Raw genomic sequence first — 18,393 nt, 5'->3', positions numbered from 1 at the left:
AGGAACAATTGCGGTGCGTAATAGTTAATATTGGTTTATATAGCTTTTACATTGTAATCGGTTTAGTTAGTTTCACTTATCACACCCGGTTTGTTCCGGTTAACTGATTCTATCAAGTGTATATACTGACTCATTTGTCACAACGTTAATACTAACAGAAAAGTATTTCTATTTTGGCTTCTTCTTCCTCTCTCATGAACGTCCTTTTCTCCATGTTTGCTTGAAGAAGAATCCATATTTTCTGTTCATTTGTTTCACTAAAATGGTATCAGAGCGTTGAGCTCAGCTCAACATCGTTTTCTCCTCACGATTTGGGTTCGATCGAGCTTAGTTTTGGGTTTTCTCCCTCGGTTCTCTGTTCGTTCGAGCTTTGTCGTTTTCTGGGTTTTCTTTTCCGATCATCGATTCTGTCGCGATGGTGGTCAACCTTCGTCGCAGTCGTCGTTCTGGTCGTTTTACACGTGCTGGTAGCTCGAATCATCCTCCTGGTGGCTCCGCTTCTCCTGCTGAAGCCGTTGCAGCCACATCTCTCGGAGATTCGTTCGCTCTCTCCGCCGTGATGAACCCCGACAACGTTCACTCTCCGCTGTTCCTTCATCATGCGGATCATCCAGGCTTGCAGATCGTTTCCGTACAGCTGGATGGATCCAACTACACTCAGTGGTGCTCTGCCATGAAGATCGCTCTTGACGCGAAGAACAAGATCTCATTCGTTGATGGATCTTTGCCTCGTCCTGACTTAGGTAATCCTCTGTTCAGAATATGGTCTCGATGTAACAGCATGGTCAAGTCATGGTTGCTTAACTCTGTCACCAAACAGATCTATGGTAGTATCTTAACGTTTGCTGATGCCACTGAGATTTGGGATGATTTGCACAATCGTTTTCACAAGACAAACCTTCCCCGAACCTTTCAACTGATACAACAAATCCAAGACCTTCGCCAAGGTTCTATGGATCTCTCTAGCTACTACACAACCCTCAAAACCCTTTGGGACAATCTCGATGGTGCTGAACCCTCAGAGATGTGCTTGTGTTGTAACACATTCAACTGTGTCAGTCAACGTTCTGCTAAGGTAAAGGTTGAGAGGGGACGAATCATAAAGTTCTTATCTGGCTTGAATGAGAAGTATTCTATCATTCGCAGTCAGATAATCATGAAGAAGCCCCTCCCTGATCTTGCTGAGATTTGCAACATCCTTGATCAAGATGACAGTCAACGTCAGTTTAGCTCTGTGATCACTCCTACCGCGTTTCTTGTTAGCCATGACTCCTCTCAGTCTTCCGTACTGACCTCGTCTGCTAACACACCGGCTCCTAGTGATCAAAGCAACCCCTCATCTGGTGTGTTGAATGCCTTTCACAAGAAGTCTACTGCAATTTGTTCTTACTGTGGTAACACCGGTCATGTCATCGATCGTTGCTACAAATTGCACGGCTACCCTGTTGGTTGGAAGAAAGGCAAACCCGGCTATGATAAACCCAAGTCTACTGCAGTGGCTGCTAACGTTTCTGTTCAGTCTTCTCCTGTCTCTGGCTTGGATAATCTTGTTGGTCAGTTGAATAAGGACCAGATTCAGAACTTCATTGCTTACTTCAGCTCTCAGCTACAGACTAAACCGTCTGATTCAGCTTCTGTCTCTGCAGTCCAACAACATGATCCTTCTGGTATCTCATTTTCTTCCTCCACTTTTCGTTTTGTTGGTCTTTTGAGCTACGCTAATTGTGTCACTGATCAGCAAACGTGGATAATTGATTCCGGTGCCACACATCATGTTTCTCATGATCGTAGTGCATTTACTTCTCTTGATACATCTGTTCATCCTCTTGTGAATCTTCCTAATGGTTCAACAATCAAAGTTGGTGGTGTGGGCAGTATAACACTTACTCAGACCCTGACCCTGCAGCATGTTCTCTTTATACCGGAATTTCGTTTGAATCTCTTGAGTATCAGTAGTTTAACGTCAGATCTTGGTGCTCGCGTGATCTTTGATGCTGGATGTTTTGAAATACAGGATCCTTCCAAGGGGTCGATGATTGGCAAAGGTAGACGGACAGCGAACTTGTACGTTCTGGATCTTGAAGATCATGGATCTGTTGCTTCGGATACGTCTATTTTTCATTCAAATGCTGTTGTTGATGCTTCTGTTTGGCACCAACGTTTTGGTCATACTTCTTTTAAAAGACTAGAGCTTCTCCATGATGTACTTGGATTTTCGAAAGCTAAGAATAAACACTACTAGAAAACATCAATTTAGAAACTGAGATTGCAACTATCACTAGTAGTTGCAAAATTTTGTAACTCATTTCAAACCATTTTACCACTATTTTGCAATTACCATAAATATGTCATAAATCAGTTGCAAATGTGTGACTCGTACAAGTAATTGCAAGTTAGTTGCTGTTTTTGGCACGTTTTTGCAACTAGATCGATTGGTAGCTAACACATTAGCAGTATTGTAACTATTTTGAAACTATTAGAGTAATTGCAAATATGTAGTTAAAAACAAGTTGCAAAATAGAATAAAAGTTGTAATTGCAAATTTGTTGCAAAAATTTTGCAACCCAATTGTCACTACCATCGTGAAATTTTATATGGATAAATTTTAAAACACTTACAAGTAAAACTTCGAATTCTACATTTAATGTGTATAATACCATTTCTAAATTGATTATAAATAACCTAGAAATTTAGGTTAACTTGCCACTGTTTTGCAACTAACAGTTATTTTCTAACTGATTTGTAACTCTTTAATATATCATAGTCGCAATATAGTTGCGAATAGTATCATTATTTAAAATTTCACAAGTTTATGCACTAATTATTTATTAGCATTACTTAATAATCTAACATACCAAAATAGTATACCTTGAATCAATTTGAGTCATTTTCATACATTTTGGATATTAAAAAAAAACACAACCAACATATTTTGTATTGATTTCATGTGTGTTCATTTTCAATTTGTATTGTAAATTATAAGCACATAGCCTGTTTAAATATATATTTTGTATTTAAAGAAGATATTTCCGAACTACCCCATTATAAAATGGTTGTAAGTTACTTTAAGGTTAAGTTACCACTATTTTGTCACTAACAGTTGTAAAATAGTCATAAGATAAAATGATTTGCATAAAATGATTTTAAAATGATTTGACCAAAAAAATGCATATGATTTGCAAAAATTATTTTAAATGATATTAAGCTTTAGGGTGTGATTTATTACTATTTTGTTACAAAAATTAACAGACAAACATTTGTATATAAATAATAACATTTAAATAAATGATTGCGTTCAAAAATAAATAAAAATAAATAAATGATGTTTTAGGGTGTAGAGTATATTTAGCGACTAATTTGTTACCGAAAATGTGATCCAGTTGCAACTTAGTAGCAACATCTACCGAGTAAAAAAATTTATTGGTTAACGCATAATCACGTGGATCACAATCTCCACCGTTGATAAAATTAGATCTAACGGATCAATATCTTCTCGGTTTCTTCCCTTTTTCTCTTCCTTCTCTGCAAGACTGCAACATTAATTTTTTTTTCTCAAAGATCTTTATCTTCTCTCTTTGTCACCCGTCTTAGCTTCCTCAGCAATGTAGTTTACTTCTAGTCCTAATCAATTCAAAATTTGTTTATAATAACTCAATCTTTTTTGTTTTGGACAGATCTGTTTAACTAGCGGAGGGAGAACGATGACGTTATACATTAATCCCACCGTCACAACGGCAGCTCAATCTCACCGTCGGACGAGACTTGTTACCCCCTCCTGGTTTTCTGTCAAGGCGTCTTGCTGACCCACTGCTGCATCTTGGACCTGTCTCGATGCCATCTCAGAGCAAGCTCTAGGACTCCGCCGCTGCATTTCCGGAGCTCTACAATTCCGCCGCTGCATTTCCGGTCAAACTCTACAACTCTGCCGATGCGTTTCTTGTCCAGATCTTTGACTCCGCCACTGCATCTCCGGTTATTATCCAGACAAGCACAAACATTTGAAGAAATGCAAGAACAACTACAAGCTCATCAACACAAGATTGAAGAACAAGAGACGACTAGATGCTGATTAGTGATTACCATCAATTCTATTAGTTGTATAGATTTTAAGCTTTTTAATATCTAAAGCAGATTTTAACGATTAATGTTTATATATTTTTGAAGTTTTAATTATACATTGTCATAAATCAATTCAAAAATTATTATTTTAATTTTTATATAAAATTTAATAATTATATATATACTGTAGTCTTTCATTAGTTACAGATAATTGTGACTACGGGTAAACAGTGTAGTTGTATCCTAGTGGCAAAAGTTTTGCAACTACACTGTCACTCTGTTTGCTTGCGACTCCATTGCCACTTAACATGTGAGGGCTGTACAAATTTCTCGACTATATTTTACGTCACAAAGTAGTTACAAATCTGTGACTAATAAAAGAGTTGCAAATTAGTTGCTCTTTTCTAACAGTTTTGCAACCAAAACAATTTGCGACGAGCTATTTTCAACTATAAGTCCTAGTAGCAAAATCGTCTTAAAAACCTTATTTGTGACTACATTGCAACTATTTGTACAGTTACAAAAAATGTGTTTTCTTGTAGTGAAAGGACCTTTACATTGTGATATCTGTCATCGAGCTAAACAAAAGAAGTTAACGTACACATTGAATCCTAAGCTTTGCTCCCATCCTTTTGATCTACTTCACATCGACGTTTGGGGTCCATTTTCTGAGCCAACACAAGAGGGTTACCGTTATTTCCTCACAATAGTCGATGACCACACACGAGTTACCTGGATTTATTTACTCAAACTGAAGAGCGACGTCCTTACCGTGTTTCCAGACTTCATCACAATGGTTGAAACTCAATATTCAACTCGAGTTAAGTCAGTACGTTCAGACAATGCGCCTGAACTACGCTTTGAAGCTCTGTATAAAGCCAAAGGCATCGTCTCTTATCACTCTTGTGCAGAAACTCCGGAACAGAACTCCGTTGTTGAGAGAAAACACCAGCACATACTCAACGTAGCTCGTGCACTGATGTTTCAGTCTGGGATTCCATTAAATATGTGGGGTGATTGTGTTCTTACTTCGGTCTTTATCATCAATCGAACACCTTCTCCAGTAATCTCCAACAAGACGCCTTATGAGATGCTTACTAACAAGCTTCCAGATTACTCCAATCTAAAGACATTTGGCTGTCTCTGTTACGTAAGTACCTCTCCTAAGCAGCGCCATAAATTTCAAGATAGAGCTCGTGCTTGTGTGTTCCTTGGATACCCTTCAGGATACAAGGGTTATAAGTTGCTTGATCTACAGACCAACAACGTCTTTATATCTCGAAATGTGGTATTTCATGAGACATTGTTCCCATATCTTCAATCTTCTACGCCTACTGGTTATGAAGAGTTCTTCCCACAGATATTTACTCCTATAGAGTCCTCTGAGCCTGCATCCTGCTCTACTCCTCCTGTTATACCTCAACCTATCAATGTTCCCACCAAGCGGATCTCTAAACCACCACGTCATCTTCAGGATTACCATTGTTCCTCTGCAGTTTCTTCAACAGAACATCCCATCTCTAATGTAATCTCCTATGCTGCTCTCTCGGACACTTACATGATCTTCATTAATGCTCTCAATAGCATACCTGAGCCTTCTTCTTATGCTCAAGCCCGCAAGATCAAGGAATGGTGTGACGCTATGGGTATTGAGATAACGGCTCTTGAAGATAATAAGACATGGATTGTATGTTCTTTGCCAGCAGGGAAGACAGCAGTGGGTTGTAAGTGGGTTTTCAAAATCAAGCTTAATGCTGATGGAACACTTGAAAGGTATAAAGCACGCCTCGTTGCTAAAGGATACACTCAACAAGAAGGCTTGGACTACGTTGAAACTTTCTCCCCTGTGGCCAAGTTAGCCACTGTGAAACTTCTTATAGCTGTTGCAGCTGCAAAAGGATGGTCTCTTTCTCAACTAGACATATCGAATGCCTTTCTCAATGGCGATCTAGAAGAAGAAATATATATGACTCTCCCACCTGGATACTCTCCAAGACAGGGGGAATCTTTCCCACCAAACGCAGTCTGCAAACTCAAGAAGTCTCTTTATGGACTCAAACAAGCATCTCGCCAGTGGTTCTTAAAATTCTCTGCTGCTTTACATGAGTTAGGATTCAAGACTTCTTATGGTGATCACACCCTTTTCATCAAGAACTCTGGTAATGTTTACATGGCTATATTAGTCTATGTTGATGATATTATAATTGCCAGTAGTTGTGATCATGCCACGACCCTTTTAAAGAAAGCTCTTGAAACTTCTTTTAAACTCAGAGACTTGGGGACACTTCGATATTTCTTGGGGCTTGAAATTGCTCGCTCATCTGCTGGGATTACTTTATGTCAGCGGAAATATATTTTGGATCTTTTGACTGAGACAGGATTACTCGGTTGCAAACCTGCCTCTATTCCCATGGATCCTAGTGTTAAATTGTCTACAGAAGATGGAGTTTTACTTGAAAATCCTGAGGTGTATCGTCGACTGATAGGAAAGCTTCTGTATCTGACATTTACTCGTCCTGATATAACATTTGCAGTACATCAGTTATGTCAGTTCACAGCTCTTCCTCGTGCTCCTCACCTTCACGCAGCGTACAAAGTTCTCCATTACTTGAAAGGAACGGTTGGTCAAGGTCTCTTCTATTCTTCTACCTCTGATCTACGTCTCTCTTCGTTTGCTGATGCTTCTTGGAGCTCTTGTCCTGACACTCGTCACAGCGTTTCTGGACTGTGTATGTTTGTTGGCTCTGCTCTTATTGCTTGGAAGTCAAACAAACAAGATACAGTCTCATGCTCATCTGCGGAATCAGAGTACCGAGCTATGTCTGAAGCTGTTCGCGAAGTGATATGGTTTCGTAACCTCCTTGAGGATCTCTGGATTGATCACTCAGGTCCTACTCCCCTCTACTGTGACAACACTGCAGCAATACACATCGCCAACAACGCCGTCTTTCATGAACGGACAAAACACGTTGAGCGTGATTGCCACATTGTACGCGAGCGAGTTGTCTCAGGAATGATCAAAACTCTTCATGTGCGTTCGGAGAATCAGCTTGCTGATATCCTAACTAAACCTCTATATCCAAACCCTTTCCGGCATATCTTAAGCAAGATGGAGTTTATCAATATCTATGCTCCATCTTGAGGGGGAATATTGGTTTATATAGCTTTTACATTGTAATCGGTTTAGTTAGTTTCACTTATCACACCCGGTTTGTTCCGGTTAACTGATTCTATCAAGTGTATATAGTGACTCATTTGTCACAACGTTAATACTAACAGAAAAGTATTTCTATTTTGGCTTCTTCTTCCTCTCTCATGAACGTCCTTTTCTCCATGTTTGCTTGAAGAAGAATCCATATTTTCTGTTCATTTGTTTCACTAAAAGTTAATGTAGAAATTTTTGTTACATGATGCGGTGCGGGACGACTGGATACAGCCTCTATTGAACTGTTTTCTATGAGTTTTTTTTGGACTAAGATCCGCATAATCTTTATGGCTGAAATCCATAGCACATAATGTAATATGGTAGGTTTGAATATTCTTTACATAATTATTTTAAAATTTTCCCTTCACGTTGACCCTATTGGCCTTTGACTCAGCTGCAGTTCTCTGCTTTCATCCATGATTCCATATCAACCCTCTCGTAGTCAGAACGAAACGGGAACCAAACATAATTGGTTCGTTCCTTTTTCATGTGAATCATGTTCAGTTTCTGTGTGTTTACGTTGTACAAACAAAGACGATCCCAGCTTGACAGCGTTACCATGTCGTTGCTTGGAGTCCACAACACGTTTTCTCCTATCCCCACCCCTTTAATATCTTTCACTTTTACCCACGACTTTTCAAAACTGCTCTTTAAAACCCATAACCGGTTTAATCCCTCTCCGGAAGTCATCCACCAACGGCTAACACCTAGCTTCCCTTCGTATCTGACCAACCTTGGAGAAACGCCAAAGTTTGGAGTTTTAAAGAAAGACCAAGTTTCAGTTTTGAGACAGAACCGAATCACATTGTCGTCCCGTGATAACCAGTGCAAGAATCTAGAAGCATGAACCGGCTTTGAAGGAATAAGACCGTCTTTTCTTGGTAGACGCAAATTCTTTATCCTCTTCCACGAAAACGAATCGGAATCGAAAACTTCACTGACGAAAGTTCTATGATTCCGATTCAGTATACCCGGTAAGCTAGAAAGCCTGAGTATTTTAAAACGGAAAGGGTTCAGTCGGTTTACCGCTAAACCAAATGACCCAGCGAAAGTCTGCATTGTTGGGTTCGGTATGATCTGATACTATTTTGTGGTTGGTTTGCAGACTATGTACTCAGTCACACTTGGTCCTGTTTCATTAACACAGAGCAAAATCCCATGACTTGCATCACAAGCTTCAATCTTTACTTTTCCGGGTGGTAGAAAATCGATTGAGACTCCGTTGTTCTGAGAACCTGTCTTCTCATAGACAAAGCTGGTTTGATAGTTGTCTCCTCCTCCATTGTATTGCGCAAAGTAGCCGGAAATAGAATTGGTTCGATCGCGATTGAGGTTGAGAAACCAAGACTCGTAGCTTCTCTTGTTGCACTCTTTGTTAAGAAGCCTTGATTTTTCAATATCCGAAGCCGGAAAACGAGAGAGAATCTCTAGGATCATGTCTTGATTTATCACCGGAGAATTCATGATCCTCTCTGTGAAAAGAGATGAGAAATAATGAAAAGAATCAGTATCGGTTGACAATCACGAAGTGTTCATGTATGTACATTTTTCTTTAAGGAAAAGGAAAAGTAGCAATATTACCTTCCTATTAGGTATCCCAAAGCAAACAAAATAGCAAAAAGAAACGTACACAAAAGTCTCGTTCTGTCTGACTGTCTTCTTTTCCCTTTTTGTATGATTATTTTGTTAGTATCTATACTATTATATAGAATGAAAGTAGTCCTAAAAAATCTAATTATGAAAAGTTGTTGCACCTATTTATTAACTACTAGGGTCGGCCCGCGCTTCGCGCGGGGTATCGTCTTTGTTCTTATGTGAGATGACTATTTAGTTGAGGTTAAAGATCTGAAATAATCTGTATAAGTGATACAGTGCATTGTAGGACAATTTAGATATATAAAGTCATATTAGTTTAAGTGTTATAGTTACGGAAAGATACATGCTAAAGATCAATATCTAAAGATTATACGTTTAGTCTTTTAACTTTGGAGCGTCTTTTAACTTTGGAGTATTCAAACCCTTTTGAGCATGTTAAGCTCCGTTTACAACATTGAAAATATTGACCATGCACTTTGATTCTAGGAGTACATAAAAGAAAAACTGAGTTAGTATTAAAAGTAATAAAAACACCAAACAATTTATAAAGAGACTTTATTGAATCATTTAGCATACGAAACAATATATTCCTTAGTTACAATACCTATAAGAACCTTCCCATAGAAATCGAAATAGTTTGAAGGGTTAACATGTTCTTTCTCAGCAACCTTGACACATTGTTATATTGACTCATCATCAAAACACAAAACACATAAAAAAGTGAGTGAATTCAATCAAAATCATACCAAGTGTTTGGCCTCTATGGCCGGAACCTTAGCCTTTATGTATCTCATGCCATGCGTTTGTTGTAATGGTTTTCGATATACTTCTTAGTTGCAGCATATTTCTCCATTGTTGAATTCAAAATCAACTCTTCATCCTCTACAGCCTCTGACGTTGGAGATGGCATAATATTTGCTACCACCTGCTCTCCGTGATCCGTTTCACAATTCTACTTTTTTTTGTCTCCTAAAAACATTAAAAAATGTTGCTATTTATTTTCCATTGGATTTATTTTTGTTGCAGCCATCGACGGAACGCCAAGATATCATCTCTACTTTCTTAGTCTTTCCTTTTCGCAGGTGGTTTAAATTTGCTGATGAATTTGTAATTTCGGCTTACTCATGGTATTTATTTTAGGTCAAACTTTAAACTTTGTAATTTTTATGTTTTTTTAAATTATTAGATTTTATGATTTGTTCAAATAAATGACTTTTATATGTACAACATGTTAAAACAGATTTTTAGTATAACTTGAAATTAAATAATATTTATTTACCAAAATATAATAAATTAGCCTTGAAAATATGTACATGTAAATATAATACTACTCCCAAATTTAGTAATACTATTAGTTTTAATAAATTATGTTCCTTTGCTTATGATATATAGTAGGGGTGCGCATTTTACCTGATACTTGAACCCGTATCCGAACCCGACCCGAAAAACCCTAACCGAAATCCGAACCGATATAGCTAAATGCCTGAATGGGTATTAATTAAGGAGAGATTGGATATCCGAACTCGAACGGATAATATCTAAACCCGAATGGATATCTGAAAATAACCGAACATATGTATACTTGCCCTTATATTTCTTGTTTACATCTTTCGTTTTATTTAAAATATTTATATTAATGTTACACATACTTTAAGATCATATAATTACAAAAAAAAATTATTTGTCACTCAGTTAAATCCATATCAAGTTATTTGTTTCATGTATTAACAAAAGTTACCTTTAAAATTTTAAAACAATAGCCAAATTAATGTTTATTTATTTTTGAAATGATTTCCAAATTTATCAATCATTCAATCCATTAAAAAATTAAAAAATCATTTAACTGAAATCTCTGTATTTTTAAATAGAATAAACCTAAAAATGAATTTTTTTTTTTTTTCAAAATCTCAATATCCGAACCGAATCCAAAATAACTGAATCCGAACTAAAATACCTGAACACGATCTTAAGTATAGAAATACCAGAACAGGTTTAATACTCGTATACAGAAATATCCGACCCAAACCCGAACGGTTATCCGACAAATAATCTTTTGCATTTTTTTATGTACACTTACTGTTTAAAAGTAAAAACATTTATATTTATTTCAAACTTATTAATATCATTAAATTATGAAACTAATATGAAAATTATTTGACATATATATGGATGATGATGATTTATTAACGAAGGAGAAAAAGACGGTCTCCATGTTTTAATTTCATTCTCGACTTTCCATGTGGGGAAGAAACTTTATAATTTTATACAAAAATCTCTCCTCAGACCCAAAATGCTAATCTCTTTTGGCTTCTTCTTCAGTCTTCCCAGATTCTCTGTAGAAGAGGATCTATGAATCCATCTCCTCCCCCTATCTAAGCTCTTCTTCTTCTTCTTTTCCATCGGTTACTCTGTTTCAGAAGATTTTTTTGACTGAAGGCATTCACTCTGTTTCAGAAGCTTCCAGAAGCATCAATGGCCGAGAGTTTATCTGTTTATACGAAAAGGTTATCTCTTTGTACCACTCTCATCTAATCTTTCGTGATTTAAGCTTCTAGGTTGCTCTGCATGTTAGTTTTATCATTGGAATCAACCTTCAAAAAAATCTTCTCTTTTTTCTTCATAAGATTTAAAGTTATGGTTTTAAAGCTCTGAAGGTTTACTTATATTCTCAGGCTTTAATGTTTGATGTAAACAGGACAGTGCAGAAATTGTTGTAAAAAAACCAAAGCGATCACATCTATTCTTAAAGATGATAGTTTTGGTGTTTGCAATGGTCTGTTCTCTACATTTGCTCCGTCTGCTTAAACCAGTTTACTGTCCAAACCTCACAACTTGTTCAAACTCGTATCACTACTCGGATTCATTACCCAAAGCTAGAGACTTTCAATAGGTAAGTAACTCTTCTTGTTTCTTTGTTATGTTTGTTTATTCACTTCTAACTTTGAAACTGATCTGAATGTGGGCACAATCCGGTGAGGTTCTTTGCGATACTATCAATACAGAGATAAGGAAGCGGTTGGTTTGATATCCCTCCACCGATTCGTTACCCCGTGCTTGAAAATATGACGACCACAAATCAGTTAAATGGAGAAGCTCCACTGCTTGTGTAGGTGGAAGCTCAAGCAACAACCGGAAACCTCGGTGTTATCGGGAGTTAGCATCGTTATTTGCCGAAATTGCCGCCGCGGAGATGAAACGATTCAAGAGAAACCCACGAATAGGTTAGCCATAACACAGTGAATTAGTATGATGATTTAAGATATAAGAAGTGAAGATGAGTTCAAGAAGAGAAATACTCACATCTATTTATACTGTTTACACACCGCCTTTCAGATCTAAGCAAAGCATTGATGACGAATCGTGGAGGAGAGTCAATAGGATTTAACACGAAGCCATTAATCAAACCGTTGCAGGTCGGGAGAAGAATCGAAAAAGTCACCCTAGCCGTCGCACGAAGAGGAGCGATGAATTTTGTTTTCTCGCTGCAGTCGTATTAGGGATAGACGGAGCTTATTATCGTTGGGCCGGAAACACTTCTAATCTCAAAGCCCATGAACACACTAAAGAACAAAACCGAGAATGCTGAAGTTTAATGAAATGATGCGGTTTGTCTTATGGACACGCGTCAAGTCTATAACAAAAGACTTTCCACGTGGACAATGCGGGAGAGACTCAAACAATTCTTTATATAATTAGATTTATTATATCATGGTGCTACCTTTATTTTCTCTAACCATACAGTAGTCTAAATAATTGATTCTTTTGTTATGTTGAGATTTGTTTTTATCATGATGAGATTTCGTATACCTTTAACCAATTATAACCAATCGACACAATTACCATATAAATTCAGTACTATACTACTAAAATGGAAGGAATCCTAAAAAAAAAATCTACTTATAAAAAATTGTTACACCTATTCATTAACTATTTATTATATTATGGTGCTATCTTTATTTTCTCTAACCATACAGTAGTCTAGATAATTGATTCTTTGTTATGTTGAGATTTGTTTTTATCATGCTGAGATTTCGTATACCTTTAACCAATTATAACCAATAGACACAATCTGTACTATTATTTGATAAGTGAATTTTCTTATTTGTCACATTATCTATGATTTTAGGACTGAGTTATTAGTTTAAATAAATAATTTTAATTAAACAAAAATTATAATATAATTAATTATTTATCTGATTACAAAGTAATATTATAAAATCATCTCAAAACAATAAATAGAAAACATTTTTGAAAATAAAAAAATATTTTTTATACTAAAACTACTATTTTAATATCTATATTAGAAAAAAACAACTTGTCTCTATTTTAAAATGAAAAATAGAGAGTGACTATAGCTTATTTTTCCCTCTATTATAGCATTTAGAATTAAATATAAGAATAGATAACAAAGGTTCTTATCTTATACATTTTATATTAATGTTTTATTTGTTAACTTGTTTGAGTGTGTATTCAGTTACTATGGAGGTATTTCACAATATAATTATACAATTCAATGTTTTATTTACTTTGATTAATATAATATGTAAAGTTGGGTTAGGTTAGAACATTATTTTTTGCTTTTGATTTAGTTTGAGATTTTGTAGGTTTTGGTAATTTTAATAATTTTGTTTAATAACATCACTTTGTATTAGCAGTTATATATATATATATAATTAAAAAAAATTTAAAGATAATAATCTATTTTAAAATAATAAGATATTGACATTGTTATCGAAAATAATATTTTAAAATTAATAAAAGATAAAAGTTAAAAGATTCATAAGCATATCATAAATTTAATGTTTGACTTCAAAATTTTGATCTTTAAGTTTAATAGTACATTTATCAATAAAATATCTATAAAAAAAGAATTATGTCCGCATGTGCGGGCAAAACACCTAGTTACCATGTAAATTCAGTAATCGTTAGTAAAATTCAATAGCCCATTTGATTAATTTCACATTTTTGTCACGCACACTAAATTTATTATCACTCTTGTGTATTTACAGCTTATTAACCTTTTTACTTATTTTTTTAAAAAAATTTGAACGTATCGTCGGAACTTATATTTCACCATTTTTCATTTGCTAAACGGTTACGTAAAATATTACGATTGCTACAAATATTCCATCTACGAGAACAAGATCATACACTCTTAAAAAATATTAAACAAACCCATACTCATATATTAGTATGTTGATATGTTCAAAATTCCAAAAAAGTCAATATTTTGGTCTATGTAAATATTAACTACTCTTTCAATAAAAAACACTATTATTTTTGGAGTGCATAACTTATGAAGTTTAATATACTACCAGTACTGCAATTCAAAAATTAGACTAGAATAAATTAATAAATAGTATCAAATATATTACCATTCCAAAATTAGTACGAACAAAAGATGTGTTACCAATGAGTTATACCGAATTTGATCACTATGTGCTAACCAGCTTAATATTTCACAAAATAACTAACTTCAAATTTTGAGCGTTAAAAAATATCTTAAAACCATCATAAAATTAATTTTCAAATCTAAAATAAATAAAATATAAACTTATAATAGGTGAGTAATAAAAAAACTAATATTGTCATTTCAATTGATTTTGTTTTCCCTTTCTATTACTATCTTTTCATTTTTTGAATGACATATAAAAAAAATTCATCAAAGTCTAAGGAATCACAAGCTTATTCACTTTTATGTAACATTAAAATTATCTGAGTAATTTAATCAAATGTTTAAAAAATGTGTTATCAGAATTTTTTGGTTTTTATCGGATCAACCGGTATCGGACGCAGGTTAATAGGGAATTTTTAGATTTTTACCGTATTTTTACCATATTTTGTGTTATACTATATGCAGGTCACTGGATCAATCGGTTCGACCAAAAGTCTACATTAGATATGAAAACACTATGAAAATACTGTTTGAAACTCGAACATTATAATAGAACAACTTTTAAATTACTTATTTCTAATAAAAAATAATAAATTGATTCAAATTTTATCAAACGGTCAACAAAAATAATCCACGCTTTTAAGCACGGATAAAAATCTAGTAATAAACTTAAAATATTATTTCTTCATCATTATCAAAAGAGAAAGAATACTCTGTTTTAGCTAATTTTGCTTTTAACTAATGAGATGGGAGTTGTTCTGTCAGAGTCTTCTTAACAAGGGGAAACCTAAGAAGGGAGAGAGAGATGCAATTAGTAAAATCAATACTGATGAAGAGATAAGGGTTACTACATATAAGAGATAAGGGTTACTACATATAACTGAGTTTGGAATTCTAGAAGACAATTTAGGATTCTGGGGCATTAAAAGGTTAGAAATAAAGACTAGCCTGGTACTAAGCTACCTCTTGATGGTAAATTTAACTCTTCTTGTCTCATCAGAGTTTCATAAGCCGCTTGGTCCTAATAAGAAACTGATTTTAGAGAACATGAAACTTGCAAGGTTTTAGTTTTGGTGATTTTGTTGTTTAAACATGGTTTTCAATTTACCTTCGTATTGGCCCTAAGCTCCGGTTCAAGGGAGTCTACACCGCAAAAGCATCTCAGATGGCTATTATTAGAGAGCTCCAATTTTCTCCTCAAGGTCAATTAATTTCTTCAGCAGAGAATAGGCGATATGGGCTTCCTAGCGTTTCCTTATTAGGATTCTTGATCACAACACGGTATGATATTGTGTGGAAGAATTTGAGAATCGCCATGAAAATCACTAGGATACGAGCAGTAAAGATTTCCTGATCATACGGAGGGGCGAATCTATTTATTTACTGTATGTACTATTGGTAATAAAAATTAGAAGTGCATCAATGAAATTTGAACTTCACTTATTAAGGGTGCACAAACTGACATTTACCATCTACTCCACCAAAATATTTTTAGATATAAAATTTTGACTTTTAAATTATTTATGGGTGCACGTGCCATCCCACCACATAAGATGGCTTCGCCCATGATCATACGAGAGAAGCTAGCAAGAAAGAGAGAGATGTCAAAGTTGAAACCTGTCTAATTCACTTGAGAATAAAAGTAATATCGGACCACAAATGTCTCTGTAAAATCATTGCAATAAAAATTCTGCTCTCATTGATTTTTCAAATGGTTTCTTTATTGTTTTTCTAAGTAAGCATGGTTTGCATGTGTTAACATCAGCTTGGGTGAGTGAAACAAGAAGGCCTTCTCTAGTAAATTTATTCAATTGATTAACACCAGTGTCACCAACTCAAGAAATTAATGTGACATGGAAAACAATGATCAACATGATTACCAATAATGATTGTGGTACAATTATGTACAAGGAAACCATCACCAGCACGACTAGAACTAAAGAACACATACCCCTTAAAAGTATTTAAACATATATCACATAAGCTCAACAAAATCCTAACTTAAGTAAAGCCAAAAAACATACAAGATATCATATTATGTGAGAAAATTCTTGCCACCCATATATAGTTGGCAAGTGCTGATACTCAGTACCACAGCCTTGTAGTTATTTCCCACATACAACCATCTTGTATTTTTAGGTACCATTTGGTACTCAACAAATGCTTCAATTTTATTGTATATTGCTCTTTAGACTACAATCCACAAAAGAGGACATTCTCCGAGCACTACACAACTAGAAACATAAAGCATATTTGCAAGTAGAGACTAAGAATATTTTCCTTCCTCAGTGCATTCACAAACAAAGTGACCCAATAAGCTACAGTTGTAGTATTTCATATTGGTCTCATCCTTCTTGCCTTCAACGCTTTACATGTGGAACATTTCTTTTGCCTCTTAAGATAAGTTTGATCATGAGCATTATCTCTCTTGTTACCATTCTTGTATTTCAAGCCCAAGTTTAAATTTGCAAAGTTGGTCTCTAACTCAAAATGACATGATATATCTTCAAATATTTTAATATTGATATTAGACATCATCTAAACCTTCATATGATCCCAACTTTCATGTAACAAGCAGAGAGATATTTGGATAATCTGATCAACATTTTTATCTCTCTAATCATGTTTGAGATAATTCTAAGATGCTGCCTCGTCAAATGATTTGGACGCTTCTTATAGTCATTTAACTTTTGATTAAGTATCCAAAATTTAATCACCGACATGGCACCAAAAAAATTTTAAAAAGCTTTTTACATGCCTTTTGCAGTTTCATACTCTCCAAACTCACACATAAGATCATCATGCATACAACTCAACAATGTGACGAGAGCGATGCTATATATATATGTTTAGGCAATATATGCCTCTTGATCTCTCTCATGTTGAGTTGTATTAGCATGCTAAACCTCTTACATGAATAGAAAAGAAGTCTCTTTTATCTCTTCCTGCTCAAGGACATACTGAATATTTTGATACCAATTATCGTAATTATCGTCGTCAAGTTTTTCTCATCAGTCAAATTATCAATAATGTTCTTAAAAAGCATACTACATACACACCTAGAGACATTATATTTCTTTGTATACTCTATATAATATAATCTTGCAATGAACATAAATTAAATCATAGTAATCTGATTTAGTTACGCAATCAACCGATCACACATTCTTTGTAAATTTTTCTAATACAAAACAATATAGATAAAGATTAACCGCTCATATATGTTATTCAAATAAAATGATAGCAAATATATAATAAAAACATTTATACTAGTATCATATATAGCATTTTATATGTAGTGAGTAATCTATATAATATTTTATAAGTCAAACTTATATTTTATAAATAATATAAGCATAATTTATAATAAAAAAACATATCCATATAATAATTATTTTTAATGGTAAAGTCTTATAAAAATATAAGTAAAAAAGCGTATATAATTACATTTAGATAGAAAATATTCTATGAATAAAATATAGTTTTTGAAAATATTAAAAAATAATTAAATTATAAGTATAAATATGGATTCACTCTAGTAGTTAATAAAGTTCAAGTAAAAGATAATGGATACTAAGGAATTTCATTAAGCGAAATAATAATAATAATAATAATAATAATAATAATAAGGAATTGCATTACTTACGTTTAATCCATACATAATATTAGTCCACTAGTTGATGTCCCGCACCTTGTATAGATTAATATCTATATATATATACCTAATAATTTTTAATTCCCGTGTTCATTTTATTAAAAAATATTAAATTAGATACAATTTTTAATTAATACTATAAACATAAAACTTCAATATTCACATTGATAATCTATATATTAAATTATATTCTTTTGTTTCATAATTTTATTTATGGGATGTAAATTTTGGATCAAAACTTTTTCTACAGAAATAATCAAATCATGAAATTTGGATTTGAAATTAAACATTTATTATATTTGGACTGAAAAAAATCAAATAGCACTGAAAAAAATTATAAACAATTACAACTCATAAAACGTCAACAAAATAACAATATTTTAGATGTGTTCAGTCCGGTAAAACCGAAGATTTGGTAGTACCGAATAAATCGAATGGATGTTATTTGGTAGTACCGAATAAATCGAATGGATGTTATTTTAA

The 18,393-nt window shown here is 34.2% G+C and overlaps 1 pseudogene; it reads right to left on the bottom strand.

Moving 5' to 3' along the window:
* Positions 1 to 7,548: 7,548 nt before the first annotated feature.
* Positions 7,549 to 8,942, bottom strand: LOC103838216 (annotated as a pseudogene).
* Between the last annotated feature and the right edge of the window lie 9,451 nt (positions 8,943 to 18,393).

Source organism: Brassica rapa, chromosome A09 (genome assembly GCF_000309985.2).
Source record: "Brassica rapa cultivar Chiifu-401-42 chromosome A09, CAAS_Brap_v3.01, whole genome shotgun sequence".
Lineage (NCBI taxonomy): Eukaryota > Viridiplantae > Streptophyta > Magnoliopsida > Brassicales > Brassicaceae > Brassica > Brassica rapa.
The sequence above is the reverse complement of the archived record's forward strand: the minus strand, read 5'-3'. Positions and strand labels throughout refer to the sequence as shown.